This window comes from Callionymus lyra, chromosome 8 (assembly GCF_982586985.1).
Source record: "Callionymus lyra chromosome 8, fCalLyr1.hap1.1, whole genome shotgun sequence".
NCBI lineage: Eukaryota > Metazoa > Chordata > Actinopteri > Syngnathiformes > Callionymidae > Callionymus > Callionymus lyra.
The window spans coordinates 13,810,214-13,832,447 of NC_141825.1; the positions used below are offsets into that span (position 1 = coordinate 13,810,214).

At 37.9% G+C, this 22,234-nt stretch overlaps 1 protein-coding gene across 2 annotated transcripts in view; it reads left to right on the plus strand.

Moving 5' to 3' along the window:
* Positions 1-22,234, plus strand: part of LOC148073738 (genetic suppressor element 1-like) — a 46,076-nt gene that overhangs the window by 1,411 nt on the left and 22,431 nt on the right. Inside the window, exon 1 of one of the 2 annotated variants that reach the window (XM_087797108.1) lies at positions 15,981-16,093. The exons of the other annotated variant lie outside the window; for it this stretch is intronic. The gene's annotated coding sequence lies outside the window, so the exon portion shown is untranslated. Of the gene's footprint in view, positions 1-15,980; positions 16,094-22,234 lie in introns of those variants that run through there. 2 annotated transcript variants of the gene reach the window in all.

Below are 22,234 nucleotides of genomic sequence, written 5' to 3' on the forward strand. Positions count from 1 at the left end.
CTGTTTTAGCAAACCAAAGCTAATGCTATGATGGTTTTCTGTTTAAGCAAACCAAAGCTAACGCTATGATAGATTTCTGTTTTAGCAAACCAAAGCTAACGCTAAGCTAGTTTTCTGTTATAGCAAACCAAAGCTAACGTTAAGATAGTTTTCTGTTTTAGCAAACCAAAGCTAATGCTATGATGGTTTTCTGTTTTAGCAAACCAAAGCTATGGCTAAGATAGTTTTATGTTTTAGCACACCAAAGCTAACGCTAAGTTAGTTTTCTGTTTTAGCAAACCAAAGCTAAAGCTAATATAATTTTCTGTTTTAGCAAACCGAAGCTAAGGCTAAGATAGTTTTCTGTATTTTCAAACCAAAGCTAAGGTTAATAAAATTTTCTGTTTTAGCACACCTAAGCTAAAGCTAAGTTAGTCGTCTGTTTTAGCAAATAAAAGCTAACGCTAATATAATTTTCTGTTTCAGCAAACGTTATCTAAGGCTAAGATAGTTTTATGTTTTAGCACACCAAAGCTAACGCTAAGTTAGTTTTCTGTTTTAGCAAACCAAAGCTAAAGCTAATATAATTTTCTGTTTTAGCAAACCGAAGCTAAGGCTAAGATAGTTTTCTGTATTTTCAAACCAAAGCTAAGGTTAATAAAATTTTCTGTTTTAGCACACCTAAGCTAAAGCTAAGTTAGTCGTCTGTTTTAGCAAATAAAAGCTAACGCTAATATAATTTTCTGTTTCAGCAAACGTTATCTAAGGCTAAGATAGTTTTATGTTTTAGCACACCAAAGCTAACGCTAAGTTAGTTTTCTGTTTTAGCAAACCAAAGCTAAAGCTAATATAATTTTCTGTTTTAGCAAACCGAAGCTAAGGCTAAGATAGTTTTCTGTATTTTCAAACCAAAGCTAAGGTTAATAAAATTTTCTGTTTTAGCACACCTAAGCTAAAGCTAAGTTAGTCGTCTGTTTTAGCAAATAAAAGCTAACGCAAATATAATTTTCTGTTTCAGCAAACGTTATCTAAGGCTAAGATAGTTTTCTGTATTAGCAAACCAAAGCTAAGGTTAATAAAATTTTCTGTTTTAGCACACCAAAGCTAAAGCTAAGTTAGTCGTCTGTTTTAGCAAATCAAAGCTAAGGCTAATATAATTTTCTGTTTTAGCAAACCGAAGCTAATGCTAAGATGGTTTTCTGTTTTAGCAAACCAAAGCTAACACTAAGGTAGATTTTTGTTTAAGCAAACCAAAGCTAATGCTAAGCTAATTCTCATAGAAATAATTTCTAATAATAAGTCATAGAAAACTGTACGAACATTAGCAGCTTAATAAAACACATCGGGGACTATAAATAAATAGGTTTTAACTGCATTTTTAAACTTATTTTCACTCTATTCTTGACGACAACAAAGACAATAAGGATGTCTTGAAATCTTACATTTAGTATAGATATATAAATAGACAACTAGACAGTTGAATAGTAATTTAAAAATAAGTATATTAAAAGTAAAAAAGGGATATCTTGTGTTGTAGCACTCTTTAGATTGTAGTGATGGTTGTGTACACATCACACTTCAAACTTCATGTTGTGTAAGTTGCGTGCCTCAGTTTATATATCCGTGTGTGTGTGAGTGTGTGAGTGTGTGTGTGTTGGGCAATGTGTGTCTGGAGTGTTTTTGATGATGCCCCAGCCGCCCCCCCCCCCTTCTGGCCCTAACTGCCGTTGCTGTGGAGACACTGTCATCCACTCTCAATGATCATTTGACAACACGGGGGGTTTGGGGGGGTGATGGGGGAACATATGTGTGAAATGACAGCAGGACGGAAATTAGAGGTGACAAAAGGAATTCAGCACATATTACTAGTGAAGACTTTAATAAACACATAATATTTTGCCTTTAGAGAGTGTAAAAAGTGAGCATGTGGGAGTGCAACAATCGCACATTGTTACCCAGAGCGCACTGTGACCTTAACATGCTTATCTTACGGAGAGAAAAAAAAAATGGCATTTTACTCCGTCCCACTCTCCGGACCCCCCCGGTGCTTTATAACTCACGTATTACAGCGGCTCTTTTTCTCCTCAGTGACTTGTCACTGGATCACTACCCAGCTGTGTTCCTCAAAATCTCTTCCTTCACATCAGCCTCTCTGGAGACAGACGTCAAAGCTGCTGGGAACTCTGCCGTTTCAAAGACGAGCAAAACTGCCTTCTAGGCTGGAACCATCAATCTGGCACGCTTTAGATTTGGCAAATCCTGTGAGAGGGTATCTTCAGATTCAGGACATAAATAAGACCTTTGTTTTCACAAAGAGTGTCTAAACAGCTTATTTTAGGCACTTTTCGTTGCTGTGGACTTACATGTGGTAATGAGTCTCTCAGTATCAAAGTGTTTCATCCTGGGAAGTCTTTTTGCTACAAATATGCATGACTTACGCCCTGTTTACCAACCAAAAAAGCAGATATTTTTATTCATTTTGGCATTTTGTTTACACGACAACAACGTCTTTTTTTTTTTAAAGTCCAGTCAAAGTGTAGCTTCTTTGAAAAAAACGCTGTTCATTTTTTCTATGTAAGCTCGGAGAAACATGGTTTTATGTTCCCAAACGTCACAGTGTGAGGACTCGAGCAGAAGGAGACCACAGAGACTGAAGCTTCCAGCTCTTCCAGAAAAAAAAGGGTTGCCAGATCTGAGCGGTCGTTTCCAGCCCAAACACAACATAAAACCAGCCCAACGGAATACGAACCAGTCCAAAACACGACCTCCATTGTGCCAACGAGTTAACAATCAGACACAATGAACCTATTTTTCCAGCGTAACATGATGATGAAAAAAAACAACCCCGATCCAAACATCTCCTCTGCAGGATACGACAACTTGTTTTTAAAAATAAAGTCTTGTGCATCATGTTATACTGTATATTTATTTAGAAAAAAAGCAACCATTTATAATTATTTATTTAAGCACTGAAATGGCGCATACCCCGGCCAAGGAGCTCTCTTAATTATTCACAGAATACAATGAATAATAATTATATTTATTTTTACTGCTAAATTAATATTTATACTGTATACTGTTTATATTTTTACCCCTCAAAGCTTGATCTCACAATGTGAAAAATAACTTGAAAACAAACTATTATTGGACACTAAACTCTAAACAATGAAATCATTTACATTTTTTTAATATCATTATTCTTTTATTTCCCCTTTAAGTAAAATAAATAATTAAGTAAGTACAAAAAAAAGTAAGTACAAAACCCACTATTTGACTGTACACTGTTCATGTTTTCTACAATTAAAATGAAGTGAACTTTCGTTGCAAAATATAAAATATGATATTTAAAATGTCAGCTTCACTTTGAACGTGTTGAATTATTAAATTGTGTTGTGTTCTGTCAGTATTACTTTGTGTGAAAATGATGCACTGAAAGCTGCTTTTTACTCGACTTTCATCCGTTTAAGTCACGCATCCTTTAATAATAAGTGCAGTAAACCAAGGTTTGTTTAAGAGTAATGAACAGTAAACTAAATTAAATCTAGTTTTAAAGCTACACATGTGTATGCTAACATGACAACAATCAACAAATAACTTCACTTCATCTCATACTTTGTAATCATTATTCAGTTTATCGATGTTTCTACACAACTGGTGGATATCGATCGACAATAGACGGCTCGTCTTCGGGTCGCAGGTCAAACACTCAACTCCGCACACGCTCAGTGACATTCTCGCTGCTGTCCACGCACACACACACACTATCAAGGGGTGAATCGATGGAGTGTGAAAGCAGTTTTTGTTGACGTGTGTATTAGCCTGCCATATTTATCGGCTGCCGCGGTGCTTTCGGGGGGTTGGTAACCCTGTTCGACTTGACCTCTGTATTGATTTCCATGATACGTGTTAGAGCTACAAGGACACTGGTGCTGGTGATTTATGGCGGGTGTCACACCAACACACAACCACACATGACCACATTTCTCCTCGGGGTTCGAGATAACTCAACATATTTTTTTTTGTATCTCAGCAGCAGATGATCAGAAATACTATTTCAACAGAGAGGATTAGTGAAGGCTGCTGCTGCTGTTTGATCACTTCTTTACTTCGCCACGAGTCTGGAGCCGCGGTGACTTTGTGTAGGACATCAAGTCTGTTAGAGACGAGACTGAGAGTTCTCACGGCGTGCACGGAAACACAAACAACCGCTCAGATCATTTATCGATAAAACACCTCGACCAGAAACTCTCACAAACCTGTATATTCTGTGGTGAAAGTCATTGGTTTTGTTTCCCTAATGGACAAATCAAGGCCTGTTTAATCATTTATTTATGTTTTTTTTGTAGATATTACTGTATTTTTGACATTGTTAATTGTGTTTTTTACAATCTTAGTGTTCTCTCAATGTTGTTACAATTATGGTCACTATTGTTTCTGATATAATTTATGTTGGTATTTCATACTTCAACATTACATTTTTTGACTCACGAGTAGTATTTATATTTTGATTTATCATAAAACAAAACTTCCTCAGTCATTGGTCAGAGACTCAGAGTGAAGCCTGTGTCAGTAATGCGTATTGTTTTTATAATAATTAATAGAGATATTGAAGACATTTACGTGATAGAAATGAAAATTTCCTGAATTTAAAAAGGGAAAATATACACTTTTTTAAAAATTAAATTTTATTTGACAGAATGTGTTTTTCACTTTTATCAACTCGCTAAGTTAACATGTATAACATTCGATTCAGAATTCCCTCCATTTGATATAAGTTAAGTTGGTTAAGATAAATAAATAAATGAAATGATTTTTCACATACGGTTAAGTTCAAGCTTAAAGGGACCAACATAACTTCCAAATCATATAAAATTGTGTGGGGACTTGCTTGGGACCTTGGCTCTTGCAAAGAAAATCGTACTCCGTCAATGATGTGACTCACAATAACAGGGTCTTTGTAAAAGCTACAACCTAGTGTTATGGGGCGGTGTGTAAAACTATGGTCAAGGCGTACATCATGACTTTTCATAAATTAAACACAAAAAAACAAACACTAAAACTCACACGAATCACACACTGAATGAATTTGCAGTTCATGTTCAAATGCTTTGATGTGAGAACATTAATTCAGCTCACACACACACACAACCACACACACACACACATGCAACGCCTGTTTGCTCGCAGACTTGGGCATATTAGGATAAATGCCAGCAGATTTTAACCCGAGGTGATAACAAGTCGCACACACGCATGCACAAACACTTCCCCTGAGCTGCTCAGACAAACAAAAGAAGTCACAGAAAAAAACTCACAAACACTTATATCGCAACACACAGCTCGCTTTAAGATAAGGAGCATTATTATCTTAGGTACAAGTTCAGATCAATCGCACATCAACACACAAACACACACACGAGGTGAGGTTTAGTGAGAGTCTCCTCACATTAGTCGTTTGCCCCTGCTGGTCCTGCACCATCTGCATGTTCATGAACCATGTCAACACGTAATTGATTGAGCGTGTGTGTGTGTGTGTAGGTGCGTGTGCTTGTGTAGGTGCGTGTGTGTGTGTGTGTGTGTAATACAGACTACAATGTCCTTTTTTTTAACACACTTATTCACACACTTACTCACTATGCATGACAACTGGCTCTTGCAAACAGGCGGATTTAAAAAAAAGACACACCCATACACAAACAACACACACACTCACACACAAACACACATATAAGGTGGTTGTTAAGTCAGTTGTAATACATTGTCTGCCACCTGCACTACACACTCCCACACACAAATCCACACACTGGAAGTAATTTTAGTATCCTTTAGTATATATTAAAATAGTTTATGTATATTAAAAAAACGTTTGTTAATTAATTACAACTTGTTTCCCAATATAACAATCATTTTATTTAATTAACTATAAAACATCTTTAAAAACAGCACAATAGTAAAACAACATAAAACAAGATGAATTCATACAATAAAACAACTTATTAAGATATTAAAATAAGGCACTTTAAAAGTGAAAGTTTCTTTATTTGTATTTTTTGCTGCCATAAATTACATATATATATATATATATATATATATATATATATATATATATGTATAGCAGCTTGTATATATATATATTAACTTTTGTTAAGTTTAGATTTGTATTAAATGTGAAAAAATTAAAATAATTATATATATATATATATAAAAAACTTTAAACTCCTTTATATTATGAAAAGAAAAACGTTCACAATAAGAAAAAAAAAGTATTATGTTAACAAATTATATCAAAATAAAGCAATAAGCAATAAGCAAATAAATACATAATAAAATGTGTTGCCAAACAAATCTACCTGATCATTTATTTATTGCTGTGTTTATGTTTGATAAAATGAACTAATTTAGATGGTGTTTCTATGATAAGTATCTGTTTTTTCTTCATTTTCATCATCTTGTCCCTCCTGTGATGCCGTACTATGCCAGACACCTACACCTGGAGTCAGACTTGGTGATCCACACGACAAGTCACAGAGCTGCCAAACATGTCACACCTCATAAGCACAGCGAGCAGACACACACACACACACACACACACACACACACACACACACACACACACACACACACACACACACAAACTCACACACACTGGAGGTGTGTGTAGCTCCATGTTTGCTCACGTGTGATCTTGCATCACCTCGTTCTGCTTCTGCCTGTATTTGCATAATCTGCATAATGATGGCGGCTTTAATTGGCCGCGCTCAGGTACGGGATCATGTGGTTAAGTAGAAGATCATGATTATGTAAATAATTGGCCTGACCACTGCAAGCTGCTGCTCTCCGCCGCCCATCTGGAGACGGGTGGATGGAGAGAAGGAGCAACACCGGAGAGGAAATGAGGGGAGAGTTGAACTGGGTGGTGTCTGTCTCTGGGCTGGTGCGCCCCCTTCGCTCCCTGATACATCCTCCTCTTTTCCTTTTATAAACATCCAAAATCTCTTTTTTTTTAAATCGAAAACGTTTTGTGTCTCATTTGAAATGAAACTTGCATCTACTCTCCTTCTTTTATCAAACATGCTGGAAAGGTTGAAGTAGGTCAGTGGTTTGGACACATTGAGAGGAAAGACAGAGGTTAACTTCGGGGGGAAATGTTAAAGATGAAGAAGAGATAGACAAAGGTTGAGGTTTATGGATGTTTTAAAAAGAGGTGAAGAAGAGTGAAGGAGTGACAAGGACACATAGGGCAGGTTAAGACGGAGGATTCAACTTGCTATGGTCAAGTTCAGACTTGACATTACATTACATTACAATACATGTTGGTGTATTTAGAGCAAGGATCTGTTACTTTGGCACTGAGCTAACATTAGGTATTTTTGTAAAAATTAAAAAAAATGAATTGATTCGAGTGAAAACTTGAGATTTGTGGTGCTTGTAATTGATCAATCCCAAAATGTTGATAGTGTTGATAAACTAGGACTTGTGTTTTACGTCATCAATGTTCGATTTCCGTGTCTGGTTTGACAAAATTGCTGTCAGGCGTACCGCAAGGCTCCATGCTAGGCCCAATTCCTTTTGTCATCTGCTGTCGTTGTTTTTGTTGTTGCTCCGTCCTGCTTACATCTCCTTGGCAAGCTCCTCAGTTGTTGGTGACGAAAACAACGCGAATGCAGTTGAACGGGGAGATCAAAAGTCAAAGGCACGGAGAGACCACTGCGATATCCAGACCATACATACATACCTACTAACAGCCAGAATTCGGCCATGTTGTTAGCTTAGTTAGCATGTTTGATTAGCATGTTTAGCATCTTCTTGTCTCGTCAAACCGGACACTTTCAAACATCAACAGGTCATAAATGCGTGTAAACATTTGTGTCAAATAAACCCGAGATATCCATGACACTAAAAGTAGGTAAATAATACTGAATAATATGTTTGATTATTCATAATTTAAAACATGATCTCAGCGAGTTTGTAACTGTTTGCTAACAGTTGAAAGACGTTTGCTAATGTTGTGTGTTTGCGACATTTAAATGTGGTCTTCATTACATGTATCTTGTATATTCATCCATGTTTTTTTCAACGTTTTATTAAATATATAACCAGGAAAACATGCGACTGGAGGGGCAAAGCAAACACGGTGTGATCAGCAAGACATCGGTTAAATGTGAAAGACAGTCAAACATGACTTAACGTTTTGTAGATGTTTCTTCAGGCTAAAATCACCTACTTGCACACTTTATTTAGAATGTTAATCACAAAACCAGTCGAACCAGGAAGTTTTGTGTGTTCAAAGACTACAGTAACAAGTGTTACCGTGTCGACACTGAATACAAGTGATCCGAAGGCGGTTTAAAATACATACAAACACACCGACTTTACATATTAATTACGTAGACTTTTGACCCTCATGCTTGGGTGTGAAGAACAAACCAGCAAATTATTAAACAAAATATGAAGTTTTAATTGAAATGCATTGGAAAAAATACATTTAAGCTTTCGTAACTCCAAAAAAGGTGACTTTGTCACTTAAAAAGAAAGTGCTGGTGTAGAAATTGTTGTAAATATATGACACTTATTGCTTGTGCTTAGGGCAGACCTTCTGCAGAATGGACATTTCTCTCTGAGAACTGTATTTATATAACCCCATGTGGAAGCATCTCCTCACAATTTTGACCTTTCAACTCTAAATAAAACCTTAAATAAATTGCAGATATTAGATTTAGATGTCTGTCCATCACTCTTTTATGATTCACAGTGGATTAACAACACTCTGACACTTTCATTTGAAATAACATAAAGTCACTTTGTTGAGTTTATTTTATTTTATTTATATTTTTATTTTGTTTATACTGTCGTTATATTCAGTTACTGTTTTGTTATTTAATGCTATCGTCCTCTTCTGTGTGCTTTTTGGTTTTTCTCTATTCCTTCTGTGCTACTGGAAAACAGAAATTTCCCTGAGAGTGTATTCTCAAAGGGATCAATAAAGTGCAGTCTAAGTCTAAGTCTAAGTCTAAGTCTAATATAGTATATTATTATTGCTGACATCATTTTTACATTTTCAGTTATTTTTATTTTATATTTAAAAGCTCTTTACCTTTCATTTTTAGCGCAATGGCCCCTGACAACAGGCCCCCTTTTGAGTTACTGGTTAATATCAACTGTTAACGTTTTTAAATTGTATTTTTTACACGTGTGTTGTTTTGTTGTTCTGTGGTCTGTGAGAGGCACTTTACAAATACAATTCTCTCAATTGATTCATTCTCTACATTTTATATACAGTACATATAAATCATCATAAAAAATATGTAATGGATGAAACAAATTATGGATGAAAAGAAGGAAAAAATAATAACATTGACAAGCTATATTAAAAATAAAACCATTCAAGAATAATGAAAAATAAATACAAAGTAAAATGTTTTAAATGTGTGGCCAAACAAACGACAGGATCTTTTTCATTTAAGCATGTATTTCTCTCTGTGTTTATGCTTAAAGATGATGATTCAAGTAATATTTATGATGTATTTGTTAATTTATTGTTTATCATTTTGGCACTCCTGTAATGCCGTACTCAATTCATTCCCACCCTTGAAAAAGAGGCATAAAAATCAGCAGTTTTTGCACCTAAGAGTGAACACAAAATTGCGAGTATAAAGAGCGTCAAATCCAAAGTTTGAGGAACAGATCCCACAGAAGGAGGCCACAGCAGCAGACAAAGAGAAGGTAGTGCTCACTGCTGGACGTGAAGAAAAGAAGAGCTGGAAAAGAACAGCGAACATTAGCACTCCCCTCCCTGCTTCCTCATCTCAGCCCGCGGGCCAACAAACATCACAGGAGTAAACTGACATGGTGTGTGTGGAGGTGCGTGCAGGCATGTGTGTGTGTGTGTGTGTGTGTGACAGAAAGAAAGAAAGGAATAAATCTGCGAGTGAGGCTGAGAGAGAGACAGAGAGAGAGAGAGAGAGAGATAAAATGCAGAAAAGGAGAAAGCAGAGAGGGAGAAGGTAATAAACAGGATTAGTGCTTATCTTTATGGTGTGTGTGTCTGCAGTGTGTGTGTGTGTGTGGAAGGGTTTGTATGTTTTGCCCGAGGACAGAGTGGCTGACTCCACAGCATTACTTCTGCCATGTGTCTTCATCCTCAGGTCCCCCGGTATCCCCTCTCGCAGGAATTCATCTGCTTTGTGTGCAGTGTTTGTGCGCATACTTTTGTCTAACTGTGCTGAAAGAGTCGTTTACACACCGGTTACTCTGGACCTATGTGCACTTTGAAGGTGTGTGTGCATGTCAACAAAAGTGTGGCAGAGGTGGGGGGGGGGAGTAATACATTACATGTAACACAAGTAACACAAACTCCTTTTAGCTTTTACGTGAGTCGTTTTTAGAAAATAATCCTATTTTGATATAATAATAATAATAATAATCTCTATTTATATAGCGCCTTTCTAGACCAGGTATGTAAATATGTATACATTTAAATGTATACATATGTATGAATGTACAAATAATGAATGAAATGTATATATTTAAAAAACACTGAACTTGCATAATTACTGTTGAAATACAAGTGAAACCTGAAGACATCACAAACTGGTTCGATACACGGCGTGAGCCTGTTGCTGTGTCTCTGTCGACAATATAATATTACTACTTTATAAAGTGGCTGGTGTCTGTTACCATTAGAGGTTCATGTTTGTAAGGGACATGTTTAGTTTTGTTGGCGACACAACTGTAGTAAAAAAACAAATACACAGGGTTAGGCAGTACTCTGCCACACCAAAGGGGGCGTGCATGAGCCAACTGGTGCTCATTGCTTCTGTCCTTGAAGTGCACTTTCAGCGACCCTGTTTTTTTTTGTTTTTTTAATTCAAACTTTTTAATTTAAATTAATACAAATTTAAATTCGATAAAAGAAAGAATACTTTTGTTTTGTAGCTTTTTATGGCAATACATCAACTTCACCCTTTTAATATTCTTCAAAAAAATAGCTCTTTTACTGGAGTAGAATTTTAGACCAGTAAATATACTCTTACTTTTACATTTATCTTTTCTACAATTTCATCAGAGTAATAGCAATTTTAATTGAAATAGTACTTTAACTTTAGTTCAATTTTGAGAAGGTCTATTTACTATTTACTTACTGTACTTTAATTCCATCGAAGCAATAATACTTTGAATTCAGTATATCTTCATCTCAGAATGATAAACCTACTTGAAGTTAAGTGAAAGCCCAACATAGAAATACTCATTTTACTTGAGTAGATTTTAAGGTCAATTCATGTTTATTACTTAAATAAAACATACTACTTTTGAATAATGAGATTTTTCAGAACAATTTACTTAGGCTAAGTAACATTTAATTAAAGTAATATAACTTTTAAATCCGTAGATTTTAATAAGCAAAATCTTCTTGTACCTCTGTAATATTTATTTAGAGTAATATTACTTTACATGAATGTATTTCTAGGCTTAACTAATCCATGTGTTCCCCTGCAGTGTTTTAGCAGAGTAAGAGTAATCTTACATAAGTACTTAGAAAATGTACCTTTACCCCTGTAGTATTTTAGCAGAGTAATAGTACTCTTAGATGGGTACTATTAATCGTTTAGGCTAACAAATCTACTTTTACCCCTGTAGTATTGTAGCAGAGTACTAGTTTTTTCTTCTACCTTTACCTTTACCTTTTTCTAATTTTACCCCTGTAGAAATTTAGCAGAGTAATAATACTGTTACATGAGTGCTATTAGTTGTATAGGCTAACAAATCTAGTTTTATTTCTGTAGTATTTTAGCAGAGTAAGAGTACTCTTACATGGGTACTATTACCCTTTTAGGCTAACAAATCTACTTTCACCCCTGTAGTATTTTTGCAGAGTAATAATACTCTTACATGGGTGCTATTACTCTTTTAGGCTAACAAATATACGTTTAGCCCTGTAGTATTGTAGCAAAGTGATAGTACTCTTACATGGGTACTATTGGTTTTTTAGACTAACAAATATACTTTTACCCCTGTAGTATTTTCGCAGAGTAATAATACTCTTTCATGAGTACTATTAGTCTTTTAGGCTAACAAATATACGTTTAGCCCTGTAGTATTTTCGCAGAGTAATTATACTCCTACATGGGTACTATTACTCTTTTAGGCTAACAAATATACGTTTAGCCCTGTAGTATTGTAGCAGAGTACTAGTAATTTTACATGAGTTTATTTTTAAGCTAACAAATTTACTTTTACCTCTATATTAGTAGTGTAAGAGTACTTTACATGAGTATATTTTTAAGTGGGAAAAAAACAACTTGTGCTTCTGTAATACTTCATAAGAACAATAGTACTTTTCCATGAGTAGGTTTTCAGGCAAACAAATCTACTTAAGTAAGAGTACTGTTAGGCTGAATACATTTTACCAGAGTGAAATTACGTGTACAAAGGATTTAACAGAGATACAATAGTTCTTCTCGAGTATAATATTTGAGGGTTGTACTCTCTTGTGTCTTATTAAACCTCATCCACATACATGAAACGTGTCAATCGAACACTCAGTGGTTCATCATCATCTGACGGTCGTACCTCTCCAGCAGAATCTCATCATTATGGTCTGGAGACGAAGCCTCATCAGAGTCGGGCGTTCATAGCTGATACGACACCCGCGCTTCCTTCGTCAATGAGCATCTGTGTGCGTGTGCCCATGTGTGTGGACACCATGTGTGTGTTTATACGAGCGGGCGCATCTATTAATACAGACATCTGCACAGCATTCGGTGGACTTTCAAAACACTCTTTTCGTTTTACGGCAAAGAAAAAAACAAATGAGCCGGTGACAAAGATGAAGAGGTGTGTGTCCGTGATGCGCAAGCGTCTGTGTGTGTGTGTGTGTGATGGATGGAGTGATTTATCAGAGAGGAATAGGCTAATGACCAGATCTCCAGAGGCAGGAAGACTCCTAGAGCTATTACAGCCAGAGTTCATAATGGACTGTGCGCTTGGCCTCTTTTACACACTGCCTAGTGGGGGATTTGACAGCGTCGCACACGCGGAATACACAACACACTGTGTGCCTTGACCTCATACGCAGACACACACAGCTCCTGGGAGCCACACAGAGCAGCATGTGTTTCGATCAGAGGTTTGGATCCTCGCCGCACCTGCAGCCGCACATGTGAGGATTTCACCATTTATCACTGACGCACAACACTACACACAACCTGTGCAGGTCACAGAGGATGGAGGTGAAACACCCACCTCAGAGAAAACTGCATGTCCGCCTGTGCACGGCAAAAACCATAAATCATGTAGGGCCGTGTGTCTCTGCAGACACACACACACCGAGCCATCCACACACACACAATTGTTGTCGACTCTCTAATGGAGGTTTTGAACACAACACGCGGGGATTTAGGGATTACAGGAGCCTCACTCTCTTTCTCTTGCTTTCGTGTGATTCTCGTCGTATACTCGGAGGGAAATCAAGGGGGCGCTAATCTGTGAATTCGGGGACACTTCAAGAGGGGGAAGATTGAGAAGGTAAATAAGGAGGGATGGATTTTTTCGAGGGGAAACGGACAAGGTAGAGACGCATACATTGATGTGAAGCAGCTGTTTAATATCTGCAATAAGGAGCAGCTGTTGAGGAGATGAGAGGAGGCAGAGATGGAAGATAAAAAAAAAGAAGGGAGACTGACAGACAGACAGAGGGGCCCGAGGGGGGGGGGGACGTTTAAAGATTTGACTAAATGAAGCAAATGCTACTGTTGCTAAGCGCGCTGGAGCAGATGACAACAGATGAATGCTCATTAAAATGAAGCAATGATGTTTATCGCCAAGGTGTTTTGGCTGCAGTGATAAATCACAAGTTTCAGAAGCGCAAGAGTAAAGTTTGATTTATTCTCAGTTTGTTAAAGTGCAGGATGATGTTTGGTGGATTTGAGCGTCTAGTCAGGTCTGGGAAGGTGATTCTAATTAAAGGCGCAGTAGATGATATTGAAACGCTTTAGATAAAAATTGGAGTCAAGAAGATTCAACGTTTTTCTTTTTCGTTTTTAAAGTGATAGTTAACTGAAAAACAACCTTAGGAAAGAAATGTATCAGGTGTGAAAGTGTACATTTTTCTTTCATGTTACATCCACATATTTATGTTGGGAATAATTTAGACCTGACTGGGAATATCTTGGAATTAGGATTGGTCCACTTGTTTATTAAATTAAATACATTTCCTTTTTTTTCCCCCATTTAATCAGGAAAATCTTTCATTTCAAATCAATTTTTTTAATTGTTGTTTTTCATTTTTACAAATATAGAAATTTCTATTTGAACAAGACCGATATATTATACACGTTTCTTTTCATTTATACTAATTTTACAAGCGTCTATATAAGCAACCAATAGGGGGCGACAAATGCAGAAATCAGTTTCATTCATAAAAGACTAAAAGTTAATTATAGATTATAATAAGGAAATCTTAAATTATGATTTATCAGTGTGAGATGAGTGTGAAGTTTATTTTGACTCCTGTGTTCACTTTCATCTGTTTTATCATCTGGATGTGAGAACATAATGGAAAACAGGAAAACGTCTTCATCAGACTTTAACAAGTTCAGTGAACGACTGAATCAAACACTGCTTGTCAACATAGTAGCTCCTTCTTGTTGCTGTCAAAGACAACATGTAGATGTAAACACAAACATGTGTTTTCACTGCACTTACCTTGAGTGAAAGGTTAACCTTATATGGTCTTACCTGTCACAGTTCCTATGTTTGGTAGTACTTGATTCATTTTGCAAACATTGTGTCATTAAATATGAAGGTCGATCGGACACCAGCAAGGACTTTAGTGTCTTTACTTTTCTTTTGGTATCTTAGCAAACACGTCCGGCTTGTCCAGTTCCTGTTGAATCCTCGTGATAGCAGCAAAATGGGCAATAAAGATTAAAGTTTTACTTTTTATTTTAACATATTTCAGCCATAACCCGGTCAGTGCTAAGAAGGGAAAAATAAGTAGTTTAGTGTAAGATCTGCCTATTTCGAGGAACTTTGGAGGGACATTGAACGTACAGTATGTGATGGGTAAATAAAGTGTCGTTGTTAATGTGTTTTCCTTCTTAATATTCAAGCCTGTATCGATCGTTACATTTTTATCTCCTCCAGCGAGATTATGTCTTTGTCCACTGTTATCTGTTGGTATCATTAATCACTTAATTCACAAGGAACAGATGATTAAATGTTAGACGTGGAGATCAGTAACTCCATCTGGATCCAGGACAGTTTTGAAGGATTTCTTACATTACATTATACATTATAAAAAAAACAGAATACGATGAAGACCAACTACTATGACGACAATATGGTTTTTTTTTCAATTCCTCATCGTTCAAGGGTCGATACACAACACTGGAAACCACTTAAAAACTCCCCAAAATGCTTTGCTGGTCATTTTTTGTTTACGATGCTTAGCCTGGGGCTGATTCCCTACCTTGAATCATGGTAGTTGTTTTATTGCTGATCCCTATCATGGTAAAAAATAATAAACATTGTATTTATTTAGCGGTCAACACAAAGAAGCTTTACAAAAAAAGCACAAGATATTTTTCAGTTCCAGCTGACTTGAAAAAAAACAACTTGTATTTAGTTATTTACAAATTCTCTATTGTCTTATTCAGACCGGGGTTATTACATGTACCAGTGACAGCAGCAGCAGTGTTTTCCTGATCCAGCAGCCACAGGGCAAAAGAACAAGACAAATAAAATGATCTCGCGAACATCAACCTGTGCTGACTTGAACCAGATCAGTCTCCAGCGGACAGTAAACGCGTCCATGCTGTGAGGTATCAGCACTAGTCCGGGGCCACATCTTCTTCTTCCCTCTCCTCCATCTCTCCTGGGAGCTCCAGGGAGCAGGTGCTCGCTCCCCTCCCTCCCTCCCTCCCTACTCATCTCCTCCTCCTCCTCCCTCTCTCTCTCTCTCTCTCTCTCTCTCTCTCTCTCTCTCTCTCACCTCCCTCTCTCAGAGGACAGTGTTGTCCTTCTCCTCCAACATCACGCAGCTTCAGTCTTCCGGCGATCACACTGTTTCTTCTGACGTAAGTCCCGCAGACATGCTCGCTCCTCACACGCAGAGGTAAGTTTTTCGGAAGAAAGTGCACTTTATTTTTTTTTTGAACCCGAAGTGAAACGAGGAATGCGCGAACAAGTCCGAATGCGAGTCTTTTAGTGTTCGGGACAACGAGGCGCAGTTGGACTTCATCGCTTGTCGACATTCCCGGCTGTGATAGTTTTCGTTTGCGCTCATGTTTTTTCTTCCCCCGATGGCGTCTTGTGTTGTTTTTAACCGTTGAAAGCGTCAAGATTGCATAGTGTGATTGATTTAGCAAGTAATCAAACTGGTTCAGATTGACGGGGAGTACTACAAAGCCACTTCCGGTTGAACCTTGTCAAATAAAACGCGTGGATTTTAAATTAAATAAAATGATTGCAACATCTTCGTTGATATCAAATCGCTACCGCTGCGTCATCAAACATACATGAACGCGCAGTTTCCCTGGGAATAACCCCACATATGGCGTCTGATTGTATACTTTTATTTTGTCGGCGGTAATTGCCACTTCCGGTGTCTACCGCGAACATGACGCATCTGCCTGCACAAGGTGCGGCGGCGTCTGAAAATGTTTCTCGAGGTAAATGGGGATCTTATGTTGTCAAACTTGTCGCTGATCAAACACCCGCTGCTGTTTGCTCCGGGTAAACTTAACGGGCAGGAAGAGTGTGTCACCCGGTGTCCTTGTCACTCAGCACCCTTGGGAGCTGAAGGAGTCGCTCTTCTTTTTTTTTTTAATCCGGAACCTTTAACAGCGAGTGTATTGTTTGGCTGAGATAGATGCCGCCGGGCGCATTAGCAGCAGTCAAGCGGATCACTTCTCCTTTGTGTGTGTACACAGACCCGCAGGTGGAGTTCAGCACGCGCACGCGCGCACACACACACACACACACCTCCGTGCACCATGTGCTGCTGCTGACCTGCCGTGGACCAGCTGCTCTGCAGGGGTTGCTGAGTAAACCCTCCAATCTCTTTAATTACCTGCATATAGATCATCTCATCTGTGCTCCTCACACTTCCATGCACCTTATATTCACCCCTACATAGAGAGAGAGATATGTATAGATAACATAAGAACACATGGTTTTTGGATTGTACTGTAAAAGTGAGATCATCTTAAACTGTATCTTGCAGTCATTCTGGGGTTAACATTGGACCCCGTAACACTGGTCCGCTCAGGTTTCGAAATGGCACGAGCTTTCGTACAAACCTTTCGTAGAAACTGTTTATATGTTGAAGACACTAACAAATTGGAGTAAGAAAAAAGGTAAAGGCAACTGGAATATTGTTTGAGGATTGTGCTGTGATCCAAATTGGTGTTTTACGTTGTTAAAAATATGTAATCTGGATTAAAATGATCCAGATATTGGAAATGCCATAATTTGCAATCCTGTTTTAAGAAATCCGTCTTACTTTTTATACCAGTTTTTTTTTTTTTAAAGCAGCGTTGTATTGGATCACCCTGATGCAGATACACAGTTTTGAAGGACAAATCAAGAAATAAATATACAGTGACGAATGACTTAAGTATTGAATTGAGCATGTTTGCTTGTTATTGAACTCTGACTTTTTTTTAATTATTTCATTAATTGAGATCCTTTTTACTATATTTTAAAGGTTTAATTGGTAGACTTTGTCTACTTTATCTACTTTATCACTGCAACAGTTAAACAATTCAAATGCGAAATTTTAACAAAAGTATATACAAAAAAATAATACAGGTTGTTTATTTGACCAATTTCAAAAATTAACATACATATCCATTCTTAAATCAACCTTGTATTCCTACCCCCTGTTAAGATCTTCTTTTTTTTTAAATTAACCCTTGTGTTGTCTTTGTGTAAACCTGAACGACCTCTCTGGCTCTCTAAATACATATTCAGTGATGGAGGTCGTTCACCTTCACCCAGAAACAACACAAGGGATACCTCAAACACATTTGTTTTCGGGCCACCGGGTCACCTTGACCCCAGAGATAACACGAGGGTTAAAGTTATCCAGATCCTGACAAGTTTCGAACCTCACAAACTGAAGGTTTGATGCTGATTAAAACAAGAATCGGATTATATGATCCAATCCGATTTAGGATCCCTTTCTCCCATTTGAGCGACCCATTTTCTAGATTCGATCAAATCAGATTACCAATATTTAATCAGATTACCTTTTGAACAGGTCACATGGGCATTAGGTCATCAAGAAAAACACCTAAAATTAAGATATATACAGTAGAAGATCCTCTTCATGCGTATGGTTTATACTCGTTTATGAACCATATTTAAAGTACATTTGTGACCCCAGAGGACACTTGTGGTGGAGAAATAGCCATCGACTCAAAGCTTTAACACTTTTTTTTTGTATCTGGGTCAAGGTGACCCAAAGGCCCCCGAAAGCAAATGTTTTTCTGGTATCCCTTGTGGTGTCTCTGGATCAAGGTGAACAACCTCCACCACTGCATGTGTATTTCTGGAAGCCAGGGAGGTCGTTCACCTTGACTTGGCCTTCGGGTCACCTTGACCCTGAGATAACACAAGGGTTATCTCATCTCTGGCATGACCTTATTAATCTATTGAGAAAATCAGAATATGTTTTTTTTCCTTTCTGAAACATTCTAGTGAATAGTTTTTACAAATGTGACCTTTAACTGTTGCAGCACATCATGGGTAAAAATGCTTGTTTGTGTCATAATGTTTTTGTTTACTCAAACAAAAAATCTGCATCTCCGATCGAAAGTGAAGGAGCATGATTCGCTGACACAAAGTGTATTATTTTTGCTCCGCGCGTACACTAGCTGACTCACTCCACCTGATGATGGCAATAAAAGTGCCAAAGCCAGAGGCCTGCTCTCCTCCATCCTCCCGTGTGGTCATCATTTACCAGGAATAATCCATAAAGCATCCATTTTTTTTTTTTAACGCTACGGTGAGTTGTGATGTCTTCACCGGTGCACGGTGTTTTGATCCAGCACCTGCCCCTGCGTGCATCCTTGTCTTTGTGCAGCCGGCGTGTGCTGTCCTGCCTCGTGTTTGCTCAGATGGTTCAGGACTCGCCACCGCGGCACCTGCTGAGCCGAGTCAGCCTCCGGGCCACGCGGTTCCGTCACAGTCTCGGTCTGCCCGACTTGACCCTCAAGTCTGTCACAAGCGTCCAAAACTACGCCGAATCCTGTGGATGTGTTTTATGGTTTGGTGTCGTGGATGAATCAAAGCGGCGAGAGACGGAGCCGCGGGAAGGGATCGATGGGGAGAAAACAAAGATGTAGTCGAGGAGCCCGGAGACTGTCACGAGGAAATGATAATGCGGGCGCGGATAAACAAAAGTGTGAGGGTCCCTAAACAGTAGCTATTTATATCTCCTCTCTGCATCTGACTGATAGTGACAAAATGCTCGTAGACAAGTGCATTGATCATGATGAGGTCACACAGCGAGAATATCTGCAGGCGAGTGGCAGAAGGAAAGGGGGGAGTTTATTCAAATACCTCTTCTGATATCGTCTTTCCTAACAGCCTTTTCAACTTCCTGGAGATATTTCATACACCTGACGTCAACTCTTTTTGCCTTGTCATGCCGTAGATCATTTTCATTGTACTCTCAAGGAACAAGTTCTGTCATTATTAAGTTACATTTTTTACTAATAAGCTTAATTATTTCTGACATTAGAATGACACGAGACTATCAGTTCAATGCCTTTTATAACATTTAAAATATAATTAATATAAATGAGCTTAATTGGACAGCAGGTGGCAGAAGCATTTAGTGGTCTGTACCAGCAAGAACCTGGCAATATGATGTATATCAAGATACAGGGGCAACAATACAATATATTGTAATACTGCAGCAACAAAGACATACTTGTAGTATTTTCCGAGTAGTTGACTGTAGTTTTAAAGAATTTACAGACCACATGACTTTTGAAGAAGTCATAACTGCTTTTATTTGCAATGAAACCAAAATATGTCCAAACATCATCTTTAACTGTATCCTCTCGTCCTCAGTCATTCCCAGGAATTAATAATTCCCTTAGCTGCGGAGGACGTAATAACTGCTGCCATTTAATGGCCGGTTTAATACAGAAATGTACTTAACATAAAGAAATTAACTTTAGCCTCCTTTATTTATTTATATATATATATATATATATATATAGTAAATATAGATATAGTACTGAATGCACTATTGTGAAAAATAACATATTGATATTTCCGTGTATCCATTTTTTCTTGCCTCCCCTTTTAATTGTATTTGTATTAAATCTTTATTTAACCAGGAAATGTCCCATTGAGATTAAAAACCTCTTTTTCAAGGGAGCCCTAGCAGCATCACAAAACTTGCTCCGACACAGACTGATGAATCCTTCGCAAATAATGGTGGATCCGGATGGTCCTTCATAACACTTGGAAATGTTTGTTTATAGTTATTATTTTCACAACCACCTCCTTGATGGAGGCGATAAAACTGAAATGACTTGGAGCATATTTTGGAATTGAAGATAATCCGATTGAAGCAGCTCTAGGTAGTTTTGGGAACCTTTAATATTTTTGTACTAAAATAACTTGTGATGACAAATCAATTTTAAAACTAGTTGAATGACTCATTTACCGTAACTTGAGGTGTTTTGTGTGATTTTTATTTTCACTGAAAAAGTTCTTGGAGATGGTGTGAACATGCTAGATATCACGCATATTTAATTATCCAGAATCTGATTCATTACGATCGATATTCATCCTTCATTTATCAATGGAAGTCTAAAACAGAAAATTCGTCCAACTGTAGCAAACCGGGACATGTCAACTTTTGCGACGTTTAGTGAGTGCTCATGGGAAATGTGGTCTCCCGTCGGGCTAAACACTACCACTTTAGTCCAGTGGCGTCGCTCTACTTCAAATCACATAAAATCGCTTTAATAGAATTATTACTGTGATTTCTCTTTTTACAGAAATGAAGTATGCATCAGTAAATAGCAACGAAAGCAATTGGACAAACAAATGTATATTGTAAATAAGTCAATAAGTAATGAGTAAATATGCCTGATAAACTAAATCTATGATTACCAAACTGTCTTTTACAGGAAGTATGATTCTGACTTTGATATTATCTTTTCTTGGAATCAAAATGTTTCTCAATTAACCCTCCGTTTGTCCCCCTTTCACCAAAGCACTCCTGTCAAAGTTCCACTCCTTCACGATCAGTTTAACAGTTATCGGAATCATGATTGTATAATTGTTGACATCAATATTCAGCGTCAATTTGACGTGAACACAACTAGATGGTGGGCCACAAACCAATGATTTGGGCCCCTGGCCTGGAGTGTGACACACATATAGTGTTGCAGGCGGATGGATCCTGTTCTAGCGAGCATGAGGTCCATCACAGGACACACACACACACACACAACCACCACTCAAAACACAACAATGGTTGTAATATTTGACGAGTTAAAGAAACGTGACAATAGAAAGATAGTCTCAACTACAAATTCCTCTCTTCTGACTCTTCCCCTCGTTCTTGCTGCTGGAGGTGTTCCTTATTACTGAGTGTGGTTTTCTGCTCCATTTATCTCAGCACCATAAATGTTTTCTGGCTGGCGGGTCCCGAGGGGTCACATGCACACAAAACTCCTTCTCCGTCAGCTGACGGCGTGTTTATCCGCGATGGCCTCACACAAGACGAGTCGGGTTGTTGTGGACGTCGTGTCACACCGTCGTGTCGGTGCGCGAGTACGACTCCCGAGCAGGAGGGCATGTGTGCTGTTTATGGTTTGTAAGGAAGTGTTAAGTGTTTCAGTGCGAGCTGCGGAGTGAGTGGAGCTAGTAAAGCCATTTATCAGCCCCGGGAGTCACCCCGGAGACTGCTGTGTTGACGCCGCTCTGACTGCTATTACAGACAAGTTTAAGAGGCTGTAAAACATTTGGCTACTTTTCCTCTTTGTCTTTTTCTGCGGCCGTGAGGACACCCAAACCTGTGCTTATCTCAGCTCTGGGTTGATTTGTTAAACATGCTTTGCTTTACAGCTCATTACTACAAATTGGTCTCTTTCTTTTACAGTATATTACACAGTGTCTTGAAAATGTGTCTTGAATAATGTTTTTTTTTTAGAACAAAATGCATGTTTCAATGTCAATTTATAAGCAAGAACTTGGAGGTTTTTGTCAAGAAAGTAGATTATTA